The 12,540-nt window shown below is 42.9% G+C and overlaps 1 protein-coding gene across 1 annotated transcript in view; it reads left to right on the forward strand.

Annotated features, from left to right (window-relative positions):
• Positions 1 to 12,540, forward strand: part of dcc (DCC netrin 1 receptor) — a gene marked incomplete in the record, with an annotated part of 177,412 nt that overhangs the window by 61,138 nt on the left and 103,734 nt on the right.

Below are 12,540 nucleotides of genomic sequence, written 5' to 3' on the forward strand. Positions count from 1 at the left end.
AAACGAATCAGTGCTCAGAAGATATATGGCTGGAGAAAAAGGGGATTAACATTGTTGCTTTGGCCTTTTCCTTTCTGTACTGTCTCTGGTGATGGACTCGGAGGGTTGTTATGAGGTACCATTTCTTTGGCCTGTGGAGTGTATTTGGTTCTATTAGTAATGTTCATTCTTGCCATAGACTGCATGTAAGAAGTAGACGCAGCCGGCGTCACCCATTGAACATTTGCATCTTGGATTTTTGGTAGTGACCACATCTGGACTCTGGAGGAGTAACACTGTGGTCGGGACGTGCATGGACACGCTGGTGAAAGTCTTTTTTTTCACGGCCTTCCAAGAAATCCAACTTCTTTTTTTTGCAACCAGAGAAGTTGCCATTTGAAAGAATGTAGGTTTAAGGCACTTACATATTCGCTTAACGGTGAGGATTATTGTCAATGCAACAAGATGAATAAAAACCAAACAATAATCACTGTTTAGTGAAGTGGAGGTTCCCGCCTGACTATCGTCGTGCCAACCTGATAAAACCTCTTAATAATGAGAAATGTATGGCATGAAAGAGTTGAGTGATCTGATGTGTTTGGCCACCTTCAACTAATGGATGGCACCAAAGATGTTAATCCTAAATGAATATACAGGGCTCATCACCGGGCACCACCCGTATCAGATTTAACCGTTAACCAAACAGGAGACACTATTAGTTGTTTTTTCTCGGGAGAAAACGTGCAAATTAACCTTTGGATGTTTTCAGCCTCCTTGCAGCTGGGTCTCATCTCCGTCCTTTCATGTCTTTGTCTCAGCGTCCCCTCGGAGTCCGTCCCTGTGTTCCACACGGCATTCATGTTCTGTTAACGCTCGGCTCTCAACAGTCGCTGCATGCAAACATCACATGGTGTTTACAAAAAGCCGCTGTATTCTGACATGTTGAGTTAGCGCCACAGAAAATATGTCACCGCTCAAGAGATCGCACGACTGTTTAACTCAAGTTCCTGAAACGCAAAAGAGAACTCATATTTTTTTTTATGCGAAATCAACATTTTACAAATATTTGGCAAACACTAAGGAGCCTACATTATTCTGCATTGGCCTGTCCAAGCCCCAACCACAACACACGTTTGGGGCTTTGTGCGTGTAGGGAGGCGCTCACTGTCCAGGAGACGGGGTTTGAATCTGAAACCATATTGGAAGAAAATGCATTTCTCTCAAAATGAAATGAAGCGTGCAGTCGAGTTGCTGTTGTTATTTAGTAAGAGGAAATCACTTAAAATAAATCAGATCAGAATTACCCTTTTGGGTATATTCAGCATTCATGTTAAACACGTGGAGGCTGATTCTGTAGATTTCCTACACTTCACGTATTTTAATCTGTTTTTCTGTCATTTCTTAACATTCAATCGTCTCTGATAAAAGGTTTGAGGGCTGAAGTAGACCGAGGATTCAAACTGAGGTTTTTTCTTATCAAGACGAGCCTGCAGGAATCTGACTCCACTCCAGATTTCTTCATTCCGTGCGTCTGTCTTTTATCTCTCGCTGACTCATCTGCAAATTCTATATAATTGATAAGCTGAACGGTTTACTGGGACATTACATTTACACAAACTTTCTCAGCTTATTTGTAGACTTTGGTGTAAGTGTTAAGCATAACAATGTTCTTTTTCTGGTTGGCTCTTAATGTGATGCCCGTTAAATTGGCCCGTTCCACCCGAGGGTGCCTCGAAGGACTCCAAACTGAGCAAAATCCAACATCATGAACAAATATATGAATGTGTCACCCCCTCGAAGCGTTAGTCTTGGCTGCAATTCCCATTGGAATTCTCAAAACACAACTTTAACAAGAGTTATAAAATATCCTATGCAAATTAGTCCAGAAATTGTGCACTCGGCGGTGGAAAACAGTCGTGAACGGAAAACGATAGCAGAGATCCCGCTGAATCCAGGGCTGTCTATATCATTTTTCTCAGACAAACCTTGCCGAATTACTTATATTATTCTACATTTAGTGATGCCAAAGGTTCACCGAGGACACGCTATGGAAATTTGATATTGGAACCAACAGAAAAACTACAGATAAAATAAAGTATTTTGATGGAAACTTTGGCTGCTGTCAAACTGAATCTAATTGAATGGAAAAGTATCTTTCTTGCATTTAATAAAGAAGATATATGTTGTGCTAATATGCCCCATTACACTTGTTTTTTTGCCTAATAGAGGCAGTTAGATGCTGATGAATATCTACAGTGTGGTGATGAATGGAGAAGTGTGTTTTCTGACTCCACGGGGCAGTGACCATTATTACATGATTAGGATAACAAATGTGTGTGTTCTCTCCCATAATAATGAGGGTGGCCCGGCTCATTAGACGGTTCCTGTTTGCAGCTAAATGAAAGCAGTGAAAAACGTAGCCAGTAGGCTACTGCATTATGCAGTCTTATGCAGTGTGCTTCTGACAGCGCTAGCCGCTGGTGCTAGTTCCTGGTGCTAGCTGCTGGTGATAGCTCTTGGTGCTAGCCTCTGGTGCTAGTTCCTGGTGCTAGCCGCTGGTGCTAGTTCCTGGTGCTAGTTCCTGGTATTAGCTCTTGTGCTAACTCTGGTGATAGCCGCTGGTGATAGTTCCTGGTGCTAGTTCCTGGTATTAGCTCATGTGCTAACTCTGGTGATAGCCGCTGGTGATAGTTCCTGGTGCTAGCCCTCGGTGCTAACCCTGGTGCTAGCCGCTGGTGCTAGTTTCCGGTGTTAGCTCTTGGTGCTAGCTCTTGGTGCTAGTCTAGGTACTAGTTCCTGGTGCTAGCTTCTGGTGCTAGCTCTTGGTGCTAGCCCTTGGTGCTAACCCTAGTGCTAGCCGCTGGTGCTAGTTTCCGGTGTTAGCTCTTGGTGCTAGCTCTTGGTGCTAGTCTAGGTACTAGTTCCTGGTGCTAGCTTCTGGTGATAGTTCCTGGTGCTAACCCTTGGTGCTAACCCTGGTGCTAGCCGTTGGTGCTAGTTTCCGGTGTTAGCTCTTGGTGCTAGCTTTTGGTGCTAGTCTAGGTACTAGTTCCTGGTGCTAGCTTCTGGTGATAGCTCTTGGTGCTAGCTCTTGGTGCTAGTCTAGGTACTAGTTCCTGGTGATAGCTTCTGGTGATAGCTCTTGGTGCTAGCTCTTGGTGCTAGTCTAGGTACTAGTTCCTGGTGATAGCTTCTGGTGCTAGCTCTTGGTGCTAGCTCTTGGTGCTAGTCTAGGTACTAGTTCCTGGTTCTAGCTTCTGGTGATAGCTCTTGGTGCTAGCACAGGGCTGATCCAAAACAACAAGTCAAACATCTGCATTTGATCTGCTTAACAATACTGTTGATTGAAGGTTTTATGCATTTATCCTCAGGGTGCTAACGTGCTACTAGCGTTTTATTGTGTTTTTATCCTTATGTTGTTCTTTTAAGCGTTTAACGTGTTGTTATAAGGACGCATAAGTGTGTCATACATGTAAATGTTGTTTTAAGGGTTGGGAAGCCTTTTTAGGATACTGCAATGTTAAATTGTGTCAGTGTTGTTCGGTTGATCTGGTGTTATTAGTGCTAGGGTGTTATAGTATTGTACATAGGTTATAAAGTGTTACTATGCTTATCGTGTTCTTATTGTGGTATTCTAGTAGTGTTGCTGTAGTTATAAAGTGTTGTTGTGGTATTCTAGTAGTGTTGCTGTAGTTATAAAGTGTTGCTGCGGTGTTCTAGTATTGTTTCTATGGTTAGAAAGTGTTATTACGGTATTCTACTATTATGATTATGAGGTGTTGATAAGGTTCTGTTGTGTTGTTATAAGGGCTGTATTGTGTTGCTCTGAAGGTCATCACATGGTCCTACGGGGTTATATTGTGTTATGCGGTGTTATAGTTTTGTTAGGGGTTAATACTAACAGAAAAAAGTCCAGGATATTGGTGTTTGTTTCCAGTGCAACACCAGAAGTAAACATTATGTGGGATCAGTGTAGGGTCACGTCTGCTTATTAGCTAGTGTGAAACTAAGCTGGACTTAGTAGATTAATAGAATTATTAATGATCACTAAGATAATTCACAAAAAAATAAAAAAATAACAGTGCACCGCCCTAAAAAGACCTGCCCACCCTATGAATCTATTTGTCTAGTCTCATAATTGATATTGACACATTAAGAGCAAGGAATTAAAGGTTTAGGTTCAAATACTGGACTCTCCAGCGACCATCACAGTCGGAAATGGGCAGAAATAAATGTATGATAATAAAATACAAAATACTGGTGCCAGAAAATGTCCAAAATACAGTACACGCAAGCTGGATCAAGGGGTAGAAGAAGCTTTATTTCTTGTGGAGCTACTTAGGCCGGATTGGGGTAGCCAAACCTCTTAGGAGACCCAACGAGGTACAGACAGCGGTGGGTTGAGGACGCCTAACAGCTAAAAGCTGGAGAGCTCGAGTGATACTTATAGTTTGAAGTTTAGCCAGGCTGTACATGTATGACATCAGAGTCAATAAACTACCACTTTACACTTTTGTCCCTTTATCCCTAAATACAGTGAAGGGAAGCGTTGATGTTAAGTGACAAGTGCCACGCGAGCTCTTCTAAACCCCAATCTTCACCTGCTTATATTTTAAGTGAGCCTGGTGTGGCATTAATGGAGATATTGCTAATGCAGCAAGGATTTCACTCGGTTGATCCGACACACGTGACTTAAACACTCAACACACGCACTCAAATTCATTGTCTTCACTTTGGGGCCACGAAACCCCTCGCAAGGAAAGACGACACACACACACACACACACACACACACACACACACACACACACACACACACACTACTGCTTGGGCCGCGGGGCTCCACTCCTGATTAATTACAGGCTCTGTGAATTACTGTGGGTGTTTCAGAAAACATTTAACGAGCTGCCAAACTCCCCCACTGAGCCACCGGCCGGCCCGCTGCAGCTCGCCCGAAGACACCGAGCCGCCGACTGAAAGGCATGAAAGAGAGAGAAGGGTCTCCTGTGGTGAGAGGGAAGTCTCCACTAATACAGAGGGAGGGTTTAAAGTCCGTCAATATGTTCCTCAGTCCAGCCAAGGCCAGCTCGACTTCAGTCATAAAAGCAAGAATATTTTTAATAATGAGAACATTTAATTTAGCGCAGCATTTAATGACCCTTTAATTCACCATACTCAACATAAAATCATTACTAAAACCTACTATAAACAACAAGCGCCGATAATAAAAACTTCAAGAAGTCAACAGTAACACACAGTACGGACCATTGAGCGCAAATTGCAAATCAATCAAAATGAATAAACTGCTCATTACCCTCAGACAGCAGTTTCTCCTTTGTGTCTCCATATTGAAAAGAAAAAACACAGCGTCCTAGAAGCTGTTTTAAATCCCAAAATAACTTTAATTGAATCTAAAGTATCACAGGGAGTTGGAGGAAACAGAGGGTTAAATATCTCTGAAAGCCGTTTAAGTAAGTGCACACTGTGTTATATAAAACCTTTATGAAAAAAAGTAGTGCGGCGTCAGATTCCCATGTCACCTCACAGTAATGATTCCACCAGATTAAATCCACTTTCATCAGTGCAGCGATCACACGTGGAGTCCAGAATGTATTTAACCTAGTTTAGCACAAGAGGGGGAACCCCGCGCAGGAGGGGCTGCAAGCTTACTCTAATACACATGGCTTCATTGAACAGATGAGGAAATAAAAAGAACAAGCTCAGATGTTGGGCTCTTTCTTAACTTGACTTAACGTATCAAACGGATCTGGCCTGTGCTGCCTTTTTCAAGGTTGTGTTCATGGTCATTTTTTCCGTGACTATAGATGCAACTCCACCCCAGTTTTGCACAACGTTTTGGTGATGCATTTACTTGCCTTGCAAAAGCTATTTATTTATATTAAAAGTTATTTATTTTAAAACTTTGAATTTTCCCGCTGCCACATGATAATCAAAAAATCAACAATACTTTAGGGGTGAGCGGTTCATGTTTTTGTAAATCTTGCATGCAGTTGCTGGAATCAGGAATCAGCCATTTATTACCAATATATTTCAGACATACAAGGAATTTGACTTGGTGGTTGGTGCGTGACATGAGACAGTAAGACAATGGACAACAAGACAGATGAGACGACATGCAAGAAAATGGATGGATGTGTGTATGTGGGGGAAGGTGGGACTGCGTTCTTCCTAAAAATCCACAACCATCTCCACTGTCTTTAGAGCGTTGAGCTCCAGGTTGTTCTGGCTGCACCACGACACCAGATGGTCAGACTCCACCTGTAGGCGGACTCGTCCCCACCAGAGATCAGTCCAATGAGGGTGGTGTCATCCGCAAACTTCAGCAGCTTGACGGACTGGTGGCTGGAGGTGCAGCTGTTGGTGTACAGGGAGAAGAGCAGAGCAACGTTAGTTATTGATAGATCAACAACAAACCCGATGTTGTAGAGGAACTAAATGAGGGAGGGATCCACACAGGTGTTGAGTTAAACACATCCAGTGTGACATGACACAACTTCACTGAACATCTACAGCGTTCAAACACTCCCAATAGTCTTCATTTCTTCAGCCTCTTATGTCTCCCTGCACTTTAACTTTAACTTTATCTCTCGTATGAACGAGATGTTCAAGATTAAAGGGTCGCCGCCCCGGTGGTCACGTATGTTCAGGCTGCTTAAGCTTGTCCACTGCTGCTCATTCTTTACAGGTTTTTTTTATAATACCCCCGCTGGGACGACCCCATAGACGAATCAAATCATCTTGACCCATCCTTTTTTTCCCCCCTCTCTGACTTGATTGAGTTAAAATCCTGGATTACAAAGCTTAAGAGACAAAAGGACTTAACGTGACTTTTCAGCCTGACCTGACCCCGATATGACTCTGGCCCGCTCGGTTTTTACCCCCCATCGCTCAGCTTAAAGTCGTCACAAGGTATCGCTCGCCACGTGTGACCTTGTGGAAGAGCCTCTCTCTCGGCTCGTCCCGGTAGAGCGCGCGTCTGGCGTAAATGGGAAGAATGATGGTGATGGGATGCAGACATCTGTTCGACGCCTCCATCTGTCGTTGCCTTGCATTGTTCAGATGTTTGGGACCACTCTGGGGAGATTCCCGTTTCTTCTTTTCCATCAGATCGCCCTCCGGTCCATTTCTGTGCGCAGGCCTTAATCCTGCCATCTGCACGTAAATTGTTTGGGAATTGATATTATGTAAAATAGAACTCCTTGTTGGTTGGAAGTCTGATATGAGGACTGTTTTCTGATTGAAACACAGTCTTATGTTTCCGGTTCTTATTTCGTGACCGTTTGTATCAAAACTCAGCTGTAGTGGTGTAAGACAAGTTTAGTAATTTAAGAGATGAGGACATTTACGCTTTTCTAAACTCTGATCTTGGATAATGTTTTCTATATAAGCATCTACATAGACAGAAGGAAAGCAAAGTTCTGTTGAGTTACATTATGCTTAGTTCAGTCTCTGTTCAGTAACAACCAAAGATATATTTATCTTGATAGAATTGATAGTAATAGAACATTTATATTGAATTATGAGCTGTTTACATCCAAACACTAGCGCCAAGCAACTTTTATAAAATAACGGTTTACTGACTTGAGTGTTTTGGACGGTGGTAGAAAAAATGAAAGGCAAATGGAACAATAAACTAAGGTATCTGTATATGCCTCACCTATTTGTCCGGACGGACACCTCCAGCTGGGACGGACACCTCCAGCTGGGACGGACAGCCCAGCCTCCGGTTTCTCGGCAGGAAGGCGTCTGTGCCGGTCTGATGAGGTGTAGCATTTGTCGGACAGCGAGGGCCGCACCAAGCTAATTAGACATTACGCCGAATAATCCTGCTACCATGGCGGCCGATGCCATCGCAACCAGCTGGTAGTCCGTCTTTCCTGCTGCGACGTCAAAGAAGGATCCTCTAAAACACAGCTGTTCTTTATTTTGTGTACGGACTGAAAAATCTGTCAGAAGAGCTTTTACCCCAAACACACCCATGTCTCTGAGGGGAAAAATGCATCCGCTCTCCCATACCTTTTCATTACATATGTGCGAGAATCAACTACCCTGAATAATTGCAAGAACATAGTTGGTTTGGAAAAGTTGTAACGTCCGGCTGACATTAGAAGAAGACGTGTTGACTCACTCATTGCAACAATACAAACAGTCTATACTCATTACTCCCAGTTTACGTTTTTTTTAATGAAATGGGTTTAATCACACTTTGCTGAGTCATTGCTGGATAGAGATCCACGAACGTCCTGGAACTGTGCTGGTTAAGGTGCTGGTAACACAGGAGCGGAGGCAGCCATTGGTTTCTGTACTGCCATTAATTAGTCTGGAAATGCACACTGTCAAAGCTAGAAGCTAACAACGAACACGCTACTTAACGCTGTCCTCGCTAGTTGTGGGAGAACCAAGCACCAATCATATCAATCATAAATGCGCCCCACCTTTGGCGTTATCAACAAAAACATGAATTTAACTCAATATTTTTTTTACTTTAATACCTCCAGCAGCCATATTGTGCACCTCAATCATTCTCAGCACCTTTTGCGCAGGTTAAGTGGGTTAAAGTCACTGTCCGGCGTCATTTCACCCGCTACGTTTGGGATTCTGACTGGCTAAGGAAGCCGGTGCTCTTTTCCACGTTATGGTAGACGTTATGGCAGGAATGGATCAGACAAAAAAAAGAGGGATTGAACGTACAAATTGGCCAACCAGCGCTGGACGCTATACAACCAGAGGAGTCGCCCCCAGCTGGTTGTTGAAAGAATGCAGTTTTATTACGCTTCGTCATTGGCCTTACTTTGCAGAATTGGACAGATAAAAAGTGTGAATTTACAATGACAATTGAAAAACAGGTGTCTTGAGAAATAAACCATAGAATACAGTTAAAGGCTGTCTTTATTATCATATCAAATGAAAGCCTAATTCTCTCTGTAGTAAAAATTAGGACTGTCAATAGATTTAAAAAAAAATAAAAAATCAACTAATTAATTTTTAAATTTATGGCAAATAAAGAATGTTGTTGTTAGTGAATGTTTGTTTTTCTTATTACAGGTAATAAATAAGTAATAATAATCACTTTAGAAAGCATTGTTGAAAGACACTGTTGTTTAGTTAAAAGTGAATAATGTTATTTTAAACACAAAAGTACACATTGGATCATCTTGGAGGCAGAATTCCACCTGGTGCACTTTGCTCTCAACTCTCCATCATTCAATGGCTGTGTTTGAAGTCCAACAATGTCCCCACATTTAGCAGGACGTTTTAAACCACGTCTTTTAGGGACACAGTGGTGGTCCTCTGCAGACTGTGTGCCGCACAGTAGCCTAGCAGCTATCTTAGCAGCGAGCTTAGCTTAGTGGTGCTTTAAGTGCTCCGTTTGCCACTTTGATTGGAACCACTACGTTGTTTGATTGGTATGTTCTATACTGATACCTAGTGGCGGATGTTTATTGCACTGACCAGCTAGCTGATCAAGTGACAGGAAGTGAGAGTTAGCATTTTAGCTGACAATCTTCATAATCCTGTGCTTTATAGTCCACAAAATCTGCTTCATCCGTAAGTTTGCAACTATTTACAGTTATATTAACATGTTTGTGTTGATATTTGTTATGTTCCACTACAATGTAGTCTTGATGTTGGTTTTCAGTGTGTTATTACGTGGTTTTTACATCTTGGTGCTACTATAAACGGAATGCGCTGTGTGTTCTTCTGTGTTATATGTATTGAACTACTCATATCTGGTTCCTGCTGACACCCTTTAGTTTCTGATATATATCATTTTTACGTACAACGCACTTGTTGTTTTACAAAACTGCATTTTCCTGCATTTAATCCTGCCAAACACAACAATCTGTCTGTTCCTTAGAAAATACAGTGCTGGAAAATATATGTCAAGCTGGCTGTAGCTGGAAAACAGCTTTTAGCGTGGACAGCACACCACTCACCGTCGTCCTGTTTGACACGTGGAGTAATTCCTCTGCACAATTCTCTGCTGTATGTCGCGCCCGTTTTACTTACTTACAAAAAGCTTTCTCCATCTTCAGCTACCATCTTGCTCTCTTGTGTGTAGCTGAGGGCAGCTAGCGGCCGGTTTGTGGCGTTAACTACGTCAAATATCAGCCACATTAATCGCATAGATTAACTATGCGATTAATGGTTGAAAAGCCATAATAAGCCGTTAAAAGTAAGCGAATGGCAGTTGACTTCCTTTTGCATTTAGAGGTTATGTTGTTCTGGTGTCTCTGGTGTTTAGTCATTCAATGATGCTGTAATTGCTCCTCTGTGAGCAGAAAGTCATGGCGCCCCAATAGGCTCTGACATGTCATTGTAGAATACACATAGATTTAATTAATTAGATTAATTAGCGCCCTTTTCCAATTATGTACTGAAAAACCTGTTACACACTGTCAGTGGTTCTCAAAGGGGGGGGCGTGAAACTACCGGGGGGCTCCAGGCTCCTTTCCCTCAAACCGCCGTTCCACAAAAGCTCTGGCGCTTTATATCCGAAACTTCCAAGACGACAGCGCGCGTCCTGTTTCACGGGTACGAGGGTCCTTTACAAATCACAGTACTTACGTTTGGTGTGAACAGAGATTATGAAAATTATACTGTGTTTTCAGTCTATAATGGCCTCTTTTTGTAACTACTGATGCTTTAGCTATCATGGGAACATCACCCCCTTCATTGCTCTCTAAAAATGTCCTGCTTTCAATTACAGCCCCCGCCGCCCCCCCGCCACACCTAATTACAGCGATATAATAAGCCTTCTTGTCATGCATGGAGTCATTACTTATTTTCCAAGAGTGAACTGACTGTATACTTGCATGTGTATTGCAACGATGTAACCATGGCTTAGACATTGGGGGGTCCAAATGAATACCCTTCCCCATAATTTAAACATAATTGCACTCAGAGAGGATGCTGAGGCCCGTCGCTCCTGCTGGGTTTTTCTTAACAAACGGAAATAAATTGAAAATAAATAAGACCTAACAAGACACCGATGCATTAACAGGGTTCATGAAAGGAGAACATATATTTTACATACTCTCTGCTGTATATTGGGGGGGACAGATTGGTGTTTTCTCAATATTGGGGACACAACCCCCCCAAAGAATGAGTGGTTACGCCCTTGGTCGTACTGTCAGTGTTACCAGATGAAACATTGGATTTTTTATCTAATAATCATGTCCAATAGCATTTATTTGCTTTTTGCACATAACACATTGTACAACATATACATCTTATGGGAATACGTGATTAAGTGATTAAGGAGCTAAAAAGGACGTGAGTTTTTCACTTTGCCGCTAGTTTCAGAACCGTGATGGCATTTTTCAAAACTCTTGACATAAAACTCACAACCAATGATCAAATTGCATGTTTTTCAGAACTCTAAGTACTATTTCAAAATGCAATTCCTACGTTACGGTTGAAAGGATTGTCCATTCATTTCATTACAATGATCTAACTATCAGTCGCTACAACATCTCAAAATGAGAAGTATTTGCTGCATAACTCTTAGTGCATAGTTTTATGGATACCGACCAACAATACTGGTTAGATCATGAGGTTTCAAAATAATGAGCGTGGAACCAATTGGACTACATTATCTGTGGATGTGATATTTGATCATCATTCTCTATCAGACACTGTTTTTTACCGCCTCATGTACCACTTTTTCACACCACACTGCAGCCCTTGTAATTGCTTGTCCAATTCTGCCAACACCAGGATGTGTGGTCGGGCGCAGGGATCCAATTGGCTCATATGATGAAGCTCTTCCTTGATGAGCTGGATCAGGTCTGTAGAGCTGATGGTGTGATAATGTCATCGTGTGGGACAATGTCAGGTTCCACCAAGCTCAAATGGTGCAAGCAGGTTTTCATGCACAATCTACCAGCCTGTATTTGCCCCCATACGCTCCTTTCCTCAACCCGATTGAGGAACTCTTCTCCTCATGGAGGTGGAAGGTGTACGATAGGTGTCCTCACGAACAAGCAACCCGTCTCCAGGCCTGGATGAAGCATGCAGACCAGCGTCAGGCCTGGATGAAGCATGCAGACCAGTGTCAGGCCTGGATGAAGCATGCAGACCAGTGTCAGGCCTGGATGAAGCATGCAGACTAGGGTCAGGCCTGGATGAAGCATGCAGACCAGCGTCATGCCTGGATGAAGCATGCAGACCAGTGTCATGCCTGGATGAAGCATGCAGACCAGTGTCATGCCTGGATGAAGCATGCAGACCAGTGTCAGGCCTGGATGAAGCATGCAGACCAGTGTCATGCCTGGATGAAGCATGCAGACCAGTGTCATGCCTGGATGAAGCATGCAGACCAGTGTCAGGCCTGGATGAAGCATGCAGACCAGTGTCATGCCTGGATGAAGCATGCAGACCAGGGTCAGGCCTGGATGAAGCATGCAGACCAGTGTCATGCCTGGACTTGCCATGCCCCAAGATTATTCCCAAGATTATTCCTAATGAAAACATCCATTGTGATGTGGATGAGAACGTGTTGCCAGATCCACAAGACCGGGTTGATGAAAATGTAGAT

Source organism: Gasterosteus aculeatus, chromosome 14 (assembly GCF_964276395.1).
Source record: "Gasterosteus aculeatus chromosome 14, fGasAcu3.hap1.1, whole genome shotgun sequence".
Taxonomy (NCBI): Eukaryota; Metazoa; Chordata; class Actinopteri; order Perciformes; family Gasterosteidae; genus Gasterosteus; species Gasterosteus aculeatus.